Below are 10,539 nucleotides of genomic sequence, written 5' to 3'. Positions count from 1 at the left end.
ACAACTCACCCGTTCCCCCTCTTTTTCTTTCCTTCTTTCAGGCATTTGGCTCACCCTTGATTCCACCCGTTTTCATTTTACTGAATCTCATTCACTAGCTTCCATCCTTTAGCGCTCTCTGTTTTTGATTTTCCTTACCTTCGCTTTCATTTTATTCCCCCAGTTGGGCTTCTTTTTCTTGCAGCCTTCCGGTAGTACACAGGGGTGTGGGATAGACCCAGGGCCTCCAGGTTTCCATAGTGATACTTTGTGTCCTGATGTCATTAGTATTGACAGTGTGCAGCTAGACCAAGCTGTCCTGGCACACAGGGCTGTTTACTGTTTACCTCAAACTTAAGCCATTAGCTGTGAGATTAGTACGTGTGCCCCGCAGATGTGTGTGACATATTTCAGTGTGTCTGATTGCTGCTATTTTACATAACACTTGAGTGGAAAAGCAACAGTTTGGACATGTAACATGTGATTGTCTGAGCGTGCTGGTTTTCCCTGTAAGCAGCAGGGTCAGGTTCCAGAAGCTAGATTTGCCAGGAAGAACCTCCGCATTTAGGAAATGGCTGTTTCACGAAGAAACATCCTATCTGTCTGCCTCCTTGCTGTGTGATTACTGAAGCATGTCTGTAAGGCAAAACTCCCAGCCCGACTCCCCACCTCGTTTTGCATTCTCTCGGCGGCTTCACTCACTCGTCTGTCAGAGGAGATGGAGGTCCTCTTAGCGCCACTGCCCTCAGAAATCCGTGTGAGTGTGTTTATCTGCATACTTGTGCATCCAAGTGTATGGCCTCTAACATCTGTGGTGAACACTCTGAAATCACAGGGCTGCTTCCACACGTCGACCTCTTGCAGCTCGTTCAGCTCAAAGCTCTCCTCCAGGCTCTCAGCTGGCAGGTTGTGCCCTCTGTGTCACCAGAGTAATTAGCTCTGCTTTGTTTCTGAGGCCAGGGGTGAGCAAATTATGGATTCCATATTGATGCTGTCACTTCACATGCAGGGAGAGCAGTATCTATGCCGCTCATCCGGGACACATGCACAAACCTGGCATGACCATGAAAATGTGTAATCTCATACTCACATGAACTTCTTTTAATTCTTTGTACATGATGATACGGTATATGCAAACTCTTCCTACTGACATGTGACCCACGTCTTATACACATGCACACACACACACACACACACACACACACACACACACACACACACACACACACACACACACACACACACACACACACACACATTTCATTTAAGTATAATTCATATCACAGGGCAGTAGGGTGACCAGATCCCAACAAACTAAAACTAAATCTGAAGCAAAGAGTGTGTTTGTGTGAGACACTCAAGCTGAAAGTGAGTCTAAATTGTGTATTCTCCATTTGTGAAATGGAAAAATAACACAGTCACCTTCCACCAGCTTCAAGTCATAAGCAAATTCCCAGTGTTTGTTGTGGCTGGTCCGTCAAATTGTGGCCAAATCAGTGTACCTTGTGACAGTGATGACAATTTTTTGAGGGTGGCTTTAGAAGCAAGCAGACTTTAGAAAAGATGCTGTCCCCAGGGTTGAGTCCATAAAAATTATGGGACATTTACTCAATGTGGGACAAAGAATGAGAAGTTAAAGTGCTGATATGCCTGATCAAAGTATATATATCTATATCTATAGATAGATAGATATGTATATACAAGCGAGCATATATATACAGGGGGTAACTAACTGGTTACAAAAAGAAGGTGGATTGTATTAAAATAAATAAATAAATACATCTTTAATTTAAAACAGCTCTCAAACCCTGCTCTCTTGCTTTATGGTCTTAATCGCCACATTGATGTATTGTTAAATATAAAACAGGATATGATTTATGGCAGGCCTACCCTTGTGATTGAAAACTCACTGTCCCATGAGCATGTAGTTTCCTGTCTCATCTACCACTTACTCATCACATTTTGAGGCTTCATAACACAGCCTCACAAACCAAAGAGAGATTTGTCAATGGCTACAGCCATCTTTTATATGCAGTCTGTATTTTATCAGAGACAACTACTATTAACATCTATATATAGCCTGTCGTCCTGGCAACAATTGCAGCTCAAATCATTATGTTTTTCTTAAAAAAAACTCCACAAACTTTCTTGGGATTCGAGGATAAAATGGTTAGATTTCAGTTTTAACCTCACAAAGCAAGTTCTAGGAAATAACTCAAGAATCAGCGTGCTGGAAATAATAAACACATTTTTCAGAGAATTATGTATTGATGACGTGTTTTATTGAAAAAGTCAAAGGTGAATTTCACTTTTATCTTAATTTGGCTTACTATATTTGACTGTTAATATATTTTGTTTGTGTGTGTGTTTAATCATTTATAAATAACTGTTAATGTCCGTTTCAATGTCTGAACTGTGTTATGACCCATTCACAAAATTACTTGTTAAAATGACATCCATTACATTATATATGACATATTTCTCTTTCATGCTAACATTGGTATATTTCTATGAATGCTAATATGGTTAAGGTCTGCTTTGTGTTATCTTTGACTCATTTATTCCACAAAATATATTCAAAATGAGGGATCTACTATAAAATTCAGTGTTTGAAAAAATGCATTTGCCTGCCAGCTGTTTGCAAAATCAATAGCAAGATGGGGTTTTTTTGTTTGGTTTTGATTATTATTTATGCCTCTTTGCACCAGATACACAAGTGTTAAATAAATAAACTAATTACATCTTTGAATGTTGAACACAAATTAAACAAATACACACGTATTAAATCTGATATGAAGACAGCAATAACAATTGGCAGGTAAACTGGCACATCCCTCAAAACAAGCACCACCACACCCGCGGAAACAAGCACACAACTTTTGCTACAAATTCACACTCTGCTTCATCTCCACTTTTATGTAGCTGTGACACACATACACACACTGTGTGTATGTGTGTAACACACACATACAATCAATGTGCCACGACTTTCAACCAGTCAATAGGTCTCTTCCAGTGAATGACCTTCTCTAAGCTTAGCATCACATGGAGACACTTTAGTAAATGAATAGTGAATACAAAAGGGTGAATAAGATGATACCATCCAGCAGACAAATGGGTGCATCCCTGCTCAACAATGCACATGCACATCCTGCTCTTAATTCTGATCTGGTCTTAACAAAGACAGGACCCAGCCTCATTTATCTTTAACAATGTAGGCACACTTATGTCCAAAAAAATAAATAAATATGTGAATGTAATAGTAAACAAACCCAAATTACACAGATGCATAACTGTGGTACTGTAAACTGTACAGGCTGACAAACAGCTTTTAGGGATCATGGCCGGAGTTATAAAATGAGCTAAATCAATCTTAAATCATTGCTTAGGTTCAAGCATGTAATATTTATTTTTTACCAGCTGGTGGTGCTATAAGATTATCTCCTTTAATGCTGGAGCCTTGAGCGGATGACATGCTGTCATTGTATGTTTAAATTTATTCTATGTACATTTGTGGATGGTGTGATAGGTGGATATAGTTTGTTGCTGTTTTTTTTTATTAGATCTGTAATGCATATGAAAGATTTAGATTGGTTTTAATATTTTATTTTATTATCCAAGTCTCATTTCACATCAACAGAGAAAGTGTTCTTGACAGCCAGCCAGCACGATAAGCAGACAGATGGACGGACCACTTTTGCCAGAAAGTCTCCTCACATCATGCTACATCAAAAATGGCAAATCCCTGCAGCTACTTTGCAACATAGATTCCCCTCATAACAAATCAATAAATTAAATAACAAAACAAAGCCCTGTTTAAATGAGAAAAAGGCTGTTTGAGCTTATTGACACCTACCTATTAGAGTGGCAAATGGCAAGAATTTACCATCACAGTGGTACAGCCTGATCCCATCTTAAGCTCGTCTTTAGGTGTGTGTTTCGGTTTCGGGGTGGGTGGGTGGTTGGCGACTCTGCTTGATAGAAAAGTGTGGATGGACAGCTTGCTACCCTGTGGGCACCACAACTACAGTCTATCTGTGATCCACGCTGGCAGCTGCTCTGCCAAATGGGATTTTCCTGGAGATTACAGCCTCTAAGTGTGACATGCTTGCATGTGTTTGTCTTTGTTGTTGACGGAGTGCGTGTGTGTGGACTATTGTAATAAAGCAATGTGCATTTGCGTGTGTGAGCTTGAGTCTGTGTATGTGTGGGTGGGGGACTCTTGAACCGAGGTGCACAGAGAACATGTTCTGTTGTCACATGGGGCTGGTTGAAACATGACTGAATGGCTGCAGGGAACCCTCTCTGGCAAGCTGTAGCAAAAAAAGAGAATAAAAGGGGGGGGAGGAAACGTGTTCAGATGTGGGGTCAGGCTATTTCCACACTGCTGCTGTTCTTGTTAGTAACAGGAGTTCTTCTTGAATAGACACTCCCTGTCCAACAAGCGTGATTACCTACATACCGTGTGGCTGGCACATAACAATGCTTCGGCATGGTACTACAGCACACACAGTAGGCATGTACATTACAACAGCCTATAATTGTGTGAAAGCCGGAAAAGCATTCCATTTACAGAAAAGAGTTTCTTTGTTTTGTTATTCTTAGTTTTTGATTGTTAGTTTGATACAGAGAAAATATTTGAAGACACAAAAGGCTGTGAGAACTTGTGATATGCAGTTTTTATTATACTGACTAGTTAATTCATACTAGAAGCAGCTCCTGAACTAACTCCACTAGCTTTTCTCTCTGATTTGTTCAAATGAAAGCCGAGCTATACAACATCTGAGAAACATTTTATAGAAATTGTGTTTCCCCTTTAGGCCTTTTTCACTTTCTGCTAGCTTCAGCACAATGCAGAGCTGTCCACGGTCCTGAACATAAGCTGTGCATTGATCCCTAGTTGTGTATGGGGAGGTGGCTTTGTAGGCACTCACTAACCTGCTTAACCTACTTTCTACTGGTCAGTCTTTCATGCGTCCACACATAGAGGAAAGTCCTGTAGGATAAATATAGCATACTTAACAACACACAGTGTTTGTCCAGTCTTTCAGGGCCGCACAGACAGACTTTGTTTTTGCTGTTTTCTACCAAAAAAGCGCTGATCATTTTCACTAATGAAAGCCAGCTTTCCTCCGAACATGAGCCCTCTGTGTTCTTCCCATTAACCCAACTAGTACAAAATGTGTTGGGACGTGCTTGAGCCTTTATAGAGATGAATATAACCAAAATAATGACATTTTAAGATCTTAATTGTCCAATTATGTGGACAGCTGTTGTGTTGCATTGCAATGCCAGTTCAATTGCAGTTACCTAGCAACCGTAGCAGTGCAATGCAATGATTTTCTGTTAAGTGGCACCATTTCCTCTCAGCAAGACTAGACCGTGTAGTCAGAAAACAAATCAAAATGTGTAGCAGCGTTGTAGGATTCTTCACCTGTCGGCCAATTTGTATGTTGCTTTATTGCTCGTAACATTTTAACGCAACAAAGGCTATTATAAGTGTGTATGTGTGTGTGTTTTGTGATTAGGGTACCTGCTTTATATAGATGCCAATGTGGGTCATGCATCCATGCCTCTGTTCTTGAGGTGTGTACATGCAAACACAATCATTTCACTTGATTAATGTTCAACCAAAATGCTACGTCCTGCGCTAATCATTGTACATGCATTCTTTTCAATTAATTTATTATCAAGGGAGGCAGAGAGAGAGCGAGGGAGGGGGAGATAGAGAGCAAAAGGGGGGGAGGTTGGGGGAGGGGAATAGAGAGTCAGGGGGAAACAGAAAATCCAATCCTGCTGGTCTGAAGTCTCGGAGCAATGGAGCATTAGTCTCATCCTGATGTAATTGGAATGACACCAAGAGTAAAGCCTACTGATTTAGGGACAGCCTCTAGGCTTGATTTAATGCCCTCAACCAAAACTATACATCCATCTTTTTATCTTTCTCCCCTTTCTTCTTCCAGGCCCTGCGTTCTCCTCTGTTATCCCTCCCCCACCCTGACTCAATTCATTTGCCGGCTACATGTATCTCCATCTGTAGTCTATTAACAGAAGAGTAGCAGCATTTTATATTACCTAAAGCCAGGAGGTTATAAACTCCCACTAGAGACTGTATTTTCCAGCTTTTTACCTTTTCCTTCTGGCATTTATGTGCTTGAATGCCAGTGTTTTACTTTCACAGAGGTTACATTTAAAAACCGTATAAATATTTCCGGAGTAGACCGCAAAGAAAGGGCAGAATGAGAGAGCGTATCCAGGCCAGGTACTTGTTCCTTGGGGTTTGCCGCTACTCAGTCCCCTGACAGATGGACTGCCAGGCCAATCCTATTACCCCCGTGTGTTTAGCTGCTCTTAATGCCAGGGTGGGTTGCATGGCTAATGGCAGGCAATGAACGTTTGGAGAGGGAATTTAATGCCATTGAATGATTATCATCCTGATTTGTTGGGTAACACAGAAAAAATCTAAAACCGGTGAACAGACATTAAAAATTATGACCATGACAACTTTGTAGCTCAGCATGTTGTGCTTTGATACAGCTTGTCCCACTGAGGCATGTCATATGAAATCAGCTCAACTACTAAATAGCCTTTACTGTATATATACTGTATATATTTTGAATTACAGCTTTACCTTTCTACCTTAAAGAGGAAGAAAATGGCCTTTTTAGTGTTTTTAATGTATTTTGTTTTATTTTGTATTTTGTGCTTTCAAACCTCTGGACTATTATAATATAATAATAGAGTCCTGTCTTATGTTCAGGTAAAGCATCCTGGTCAAATGATGGCAGTTTTTAGGAACAGCTGTTTGTGAGAATACCTGCTTCATAATTCTACAATAAATCTTGAAATAAAGTAGGTCAAATATTGCCCAGGGTTAAATCTTAATTCTGTAACGTGTTTCTCAGACCACAGCTTTCCTGAGTAAAATAATCCATAGTTTTCAATTTGCATGATTGTATGACTTCAGGCAGTTTAGATTTGCCTTCCATCACAGATTTTGTTGTGCTGTTCAGGGAACGACAGCTATTCATTTAAAATATCTGAATGTATTAAAGCATTGTGGGTATTGCTGTAAATCAATTAGCAATTATGGCAATATTGAATTTGAAGCTGCAGCAGCATGAGGGATAGCAGTGTTAGGCAGCCTCAGTCGGTCGGTCCACCACTTGGTCCAAGTGTCAAATAAATTGTCAAGAAATTTTGAACATGTCATGCTGTGAAATCTTTTACAGATATTATTATTGCTCAGCAGCTCAATCTTAATGCTCCGTTCATCATTAATCAAATGTCACGTGAACATGTTTCTTCATATTTGAATGAGTGCCCCGGTCATGTTGCGCTGAACTGCATCCAGTTAAATGAACAGGTAAGACTATAACATTTGTGTTCTGCCTTCTGACATGAGCATGTTTCAGTGACGCTGTGATGAACATGAACATAAAATGAATGATAGAAATTACTTGTGTGGAAAAAAAGCTGACTTTTAGTCTTATTCAGCCAGCACATCAGAGTTTTGACATCTGATGAAATATATGATAAACCAGCTCGATGGCCCGGGGCGCAGTTTTTTGCGTCATCATTTATGTTTCCAAATGGCGTGTCCCTATGACTGATCGTCTCTTGACATTTCCCTCTGTGAAACCATGAGGTTCTCTGCCTCAACAGCTACTCAATGATGTTCCATGAAATGTGGCACAGATGTTGTTTTTCCCCTCTGGAATAATTGTAATAACTTTAGTTACCTCTTCCTCTTGCACCATCAATTGAAAATGTCATGTTTATACGCAATTTGATTTATGAATCACAAACCCTGCAAAACATTCCAGTCACCCTTTTTTTGCACTTTGTCATGTATACTGGTAGTTGAAGAACGGTAGCATGTCAGTACGTTGAAATAAAATGGTGAACATGCTAAAAAGCATCACTAGATCAGGGAGTTGGCATCATTACTTCACTTCCAGCCACACTGGACCAACAGGTCAACAGAGGAAGTTATAAACACCGTCTCCGTGCTGCACTGACTCACCTTCAACACCTGGGGACATATGCAGGACTGTCGTTTGTAGACCTCAGCTCTGCATTTGATATAATCATGACCAAACTGCTAAATCTAGCTATCGGTGATGACACATGCAGATGGATCAAGGACTTCTTAACAAATCGCTCAGAGAGAAGATCTAGATTTTGTTGTATAGCTGTACAATGACAAATAAAGGTATTCTAGTCTATTCTATTATTTCTGTAATTGTGTTAGCATTATGCTCAAAGTAGCATTGTGTCTAAGATTTGACTTGAACAATTTACAATCAAGATAACTGATGTAATAAAAACTATTGCATTTTTAGCCCAAACTATGGTTACCTTGTGTGCCGTATATGCTTTGGGATTTATTTACCACAGCCTCCTATTTATTGGATTAACTGATGACAATAGTCAATATCTTCGCCTATTTAAACCTGACATTATCCACTGATCAATACACTATTGACTAAAGTTCAGAGATATGAGGTAATTGCATTGAAGGTGCAGAAGTATAGGGAACTGTGCCAAACAGCTGCGGTGTTCTCAAGTATCTATATGTAAAGGCGTATGTATGCGGTTTTTTGGTATGCAGACGGCGTCTTTGCCTCCTGTAGCCGTACACCGGAATCCCCGGGTCAAGCAATTACCACACATCAAGGAAAGCAATTGGCCATGACTAAAATATCATTGCCACGTGATTGTGTCCCTATGTTTGGTGCTGCTGGAGTCTAATTTAACCCACTTTGTCCACACGATCGAGGAGAATTGAGGACACGCTCTCCAATTCTGGCCGCCCCCCCCGAGCATTTCCTACAAGTCTGACACGCAGCAGCTGGGCTGTAGACGCTCAGTCACTGGTGTCTTACCCAGTGGAGTGGGAGATGGGGTGTAATGAGCGAGAGAGCTGAGGTAGCAGAGGAGAACAAGTAGCTTGGTGTTCAGAGGAGGAGGACAGCATCAAATGAGCCGTGGGGTGAAGAAACTTGGGGCTTTTTGAGTGAAGGCTTTGAGAATATGAGTGTATCAACCTGTGATCACTTTCTTAGTCACATTATGAAGTGTTGGGGGGGGATGGAATGCAGGTAAGGACTTGTATGCACAGGGAATGGGACAAAGGCAGGGAGAGAGGATATTGTATGGATATTGTAGCATTGATCCCAGACTCTGGCTCCAAGCAGCAGTCTCCACTTGTGTCTCTGCCTCATAATTTTCCCCCCTCAACTCCCAACAAAATCTGACAAAACTGAACCTCTCATCCATGCGGCTTCATTCTATAAAACCCTTTTGTCTCGCCGATTCCATTTGAGTTTATTCGGCCTGCTCAGCTGTGACTTAGCCAAAGTCTTTGTTGAAGAGGAGGGCTTTGTGTTTCTTTTGTCCCTGTATATCCTGTTTAAATATTGATAGAGGTGGGAAATGCTATTGACCACTCAGTTAAATCTAAGAGGGTCAAGGATGGCAGCATTTCTCTGCTGATTTCATTAAAGGCGCGGAGGACTGTAAATATGGAAACGTGAACCACAAGTCCTCATGGATGCTCCAGCAGCCTTCATTATCCCCCTGCATGGATAATGCCCCGTAATGTATTCTGATGGAGATGGAGTTTGGAGGTTGATGGGGTGTAAAACAGCATGTGTAGTAGGCCCCTGTTTTTTTGCTATGTGCAGCATGCCTCCCTCACAGCCAGATCCCCATTAGTAGAGGAGAAGAGGATTGGATGTGCAAATGGTCCTGTGGATTAGAGAGCTAATGCATTTAGTAGAGGGGGCGCCACAATCTCTGCTGATGCTATGTGTGCTGAGGCTCGTGCAGGGGAGATACCCAGTCCCTTTGTGGTACCAAAGAGATTTCGCGTAAAGTGAGTAGATAGAGCTGAGATGCATTGCACTCTGATGCTGCACACACACACACTCATTAAAGATTATGATTTGACCAGAAGAAGCCTCGTTTTGTGCGTCGTTATTAAACTCAGCAGTGAAATGAGATCTTTCCAGAAAGAGCCGCAGATGGTGACCTTACTAATCTAATTAATTAGCCTCTGGTTATTTTTTCTTATTCTTTCTAGTAATCTCTGTTCTCTAGTTTAATTTTACGTTTCCTTCTCTCTGTCTCGGTCTTTCTGCTTTGTGACCCCTCTCTACCTTTAATTTCTGAAACCTCTGTCATGTGTTTGGACAGAAATGTGCCATGTCATGCACCTCTTATAACACATCCATCCAAAACCTCAGTCTTGTGGCTTGAATAGCTGTTTTTAGGGTCCTAATTAGAACGAAAGTAACACAAGCCACTGCAGTGCATAGATGCCTCTGAAGCAGAATGGAGGAATAGTAGTTTAAGAGCAACCTGCTACCAGTGACTTTACACCCACACACACACAAACCTTGGTAGTTCAAAAATCTGTGAACAGATTTTGAAGTCTTTACTAGTCCTGGTGGTTCGACTGGGCGTCATGTTTGCTGCTTGTAGGTTTTTAAAGAGCCAGCCGTCAAGCAGCAGGGAGGGGCCCCTGCTGAAGCGCAGCAGCAGCAGCAGAGTGGG

The 10,539-nt window shown here is 41.1% G+C and overlaps 1 protein-coding gene across 1 annotated transcript in view; it reads left to right on the top strand.

Moving 5' to 3' along the window:
* Positions 1-10,539, top strand: part of ppp2r2ba (protein phosphatase 2, regulatory subunit B, beta a) — a 40,867-nt gene that overhangs the window by 11,038 nt on the left and 19,290 nt on the right. The window lies entirely within an intron of this gene.

Source organism: Oreochromis aureus, linkage group 2 (assembly GCF_013358895.1).
Source record: "Oreochromis aureus strain Israel breed Guangdong linkage group 2, ZZ_aureus, whole genome shotgun sequence".
Taxonomy (NCBI): domain Eukaryota; kingdom Metazoa; phylum Chordata; class Actinopteri; order Cichliformes; family Cichlidae; genus Oreochromis; species Oreochromis aureus.
This window is presented reverse-complemented; position numbering and strand designations above follow the sequence as displayed.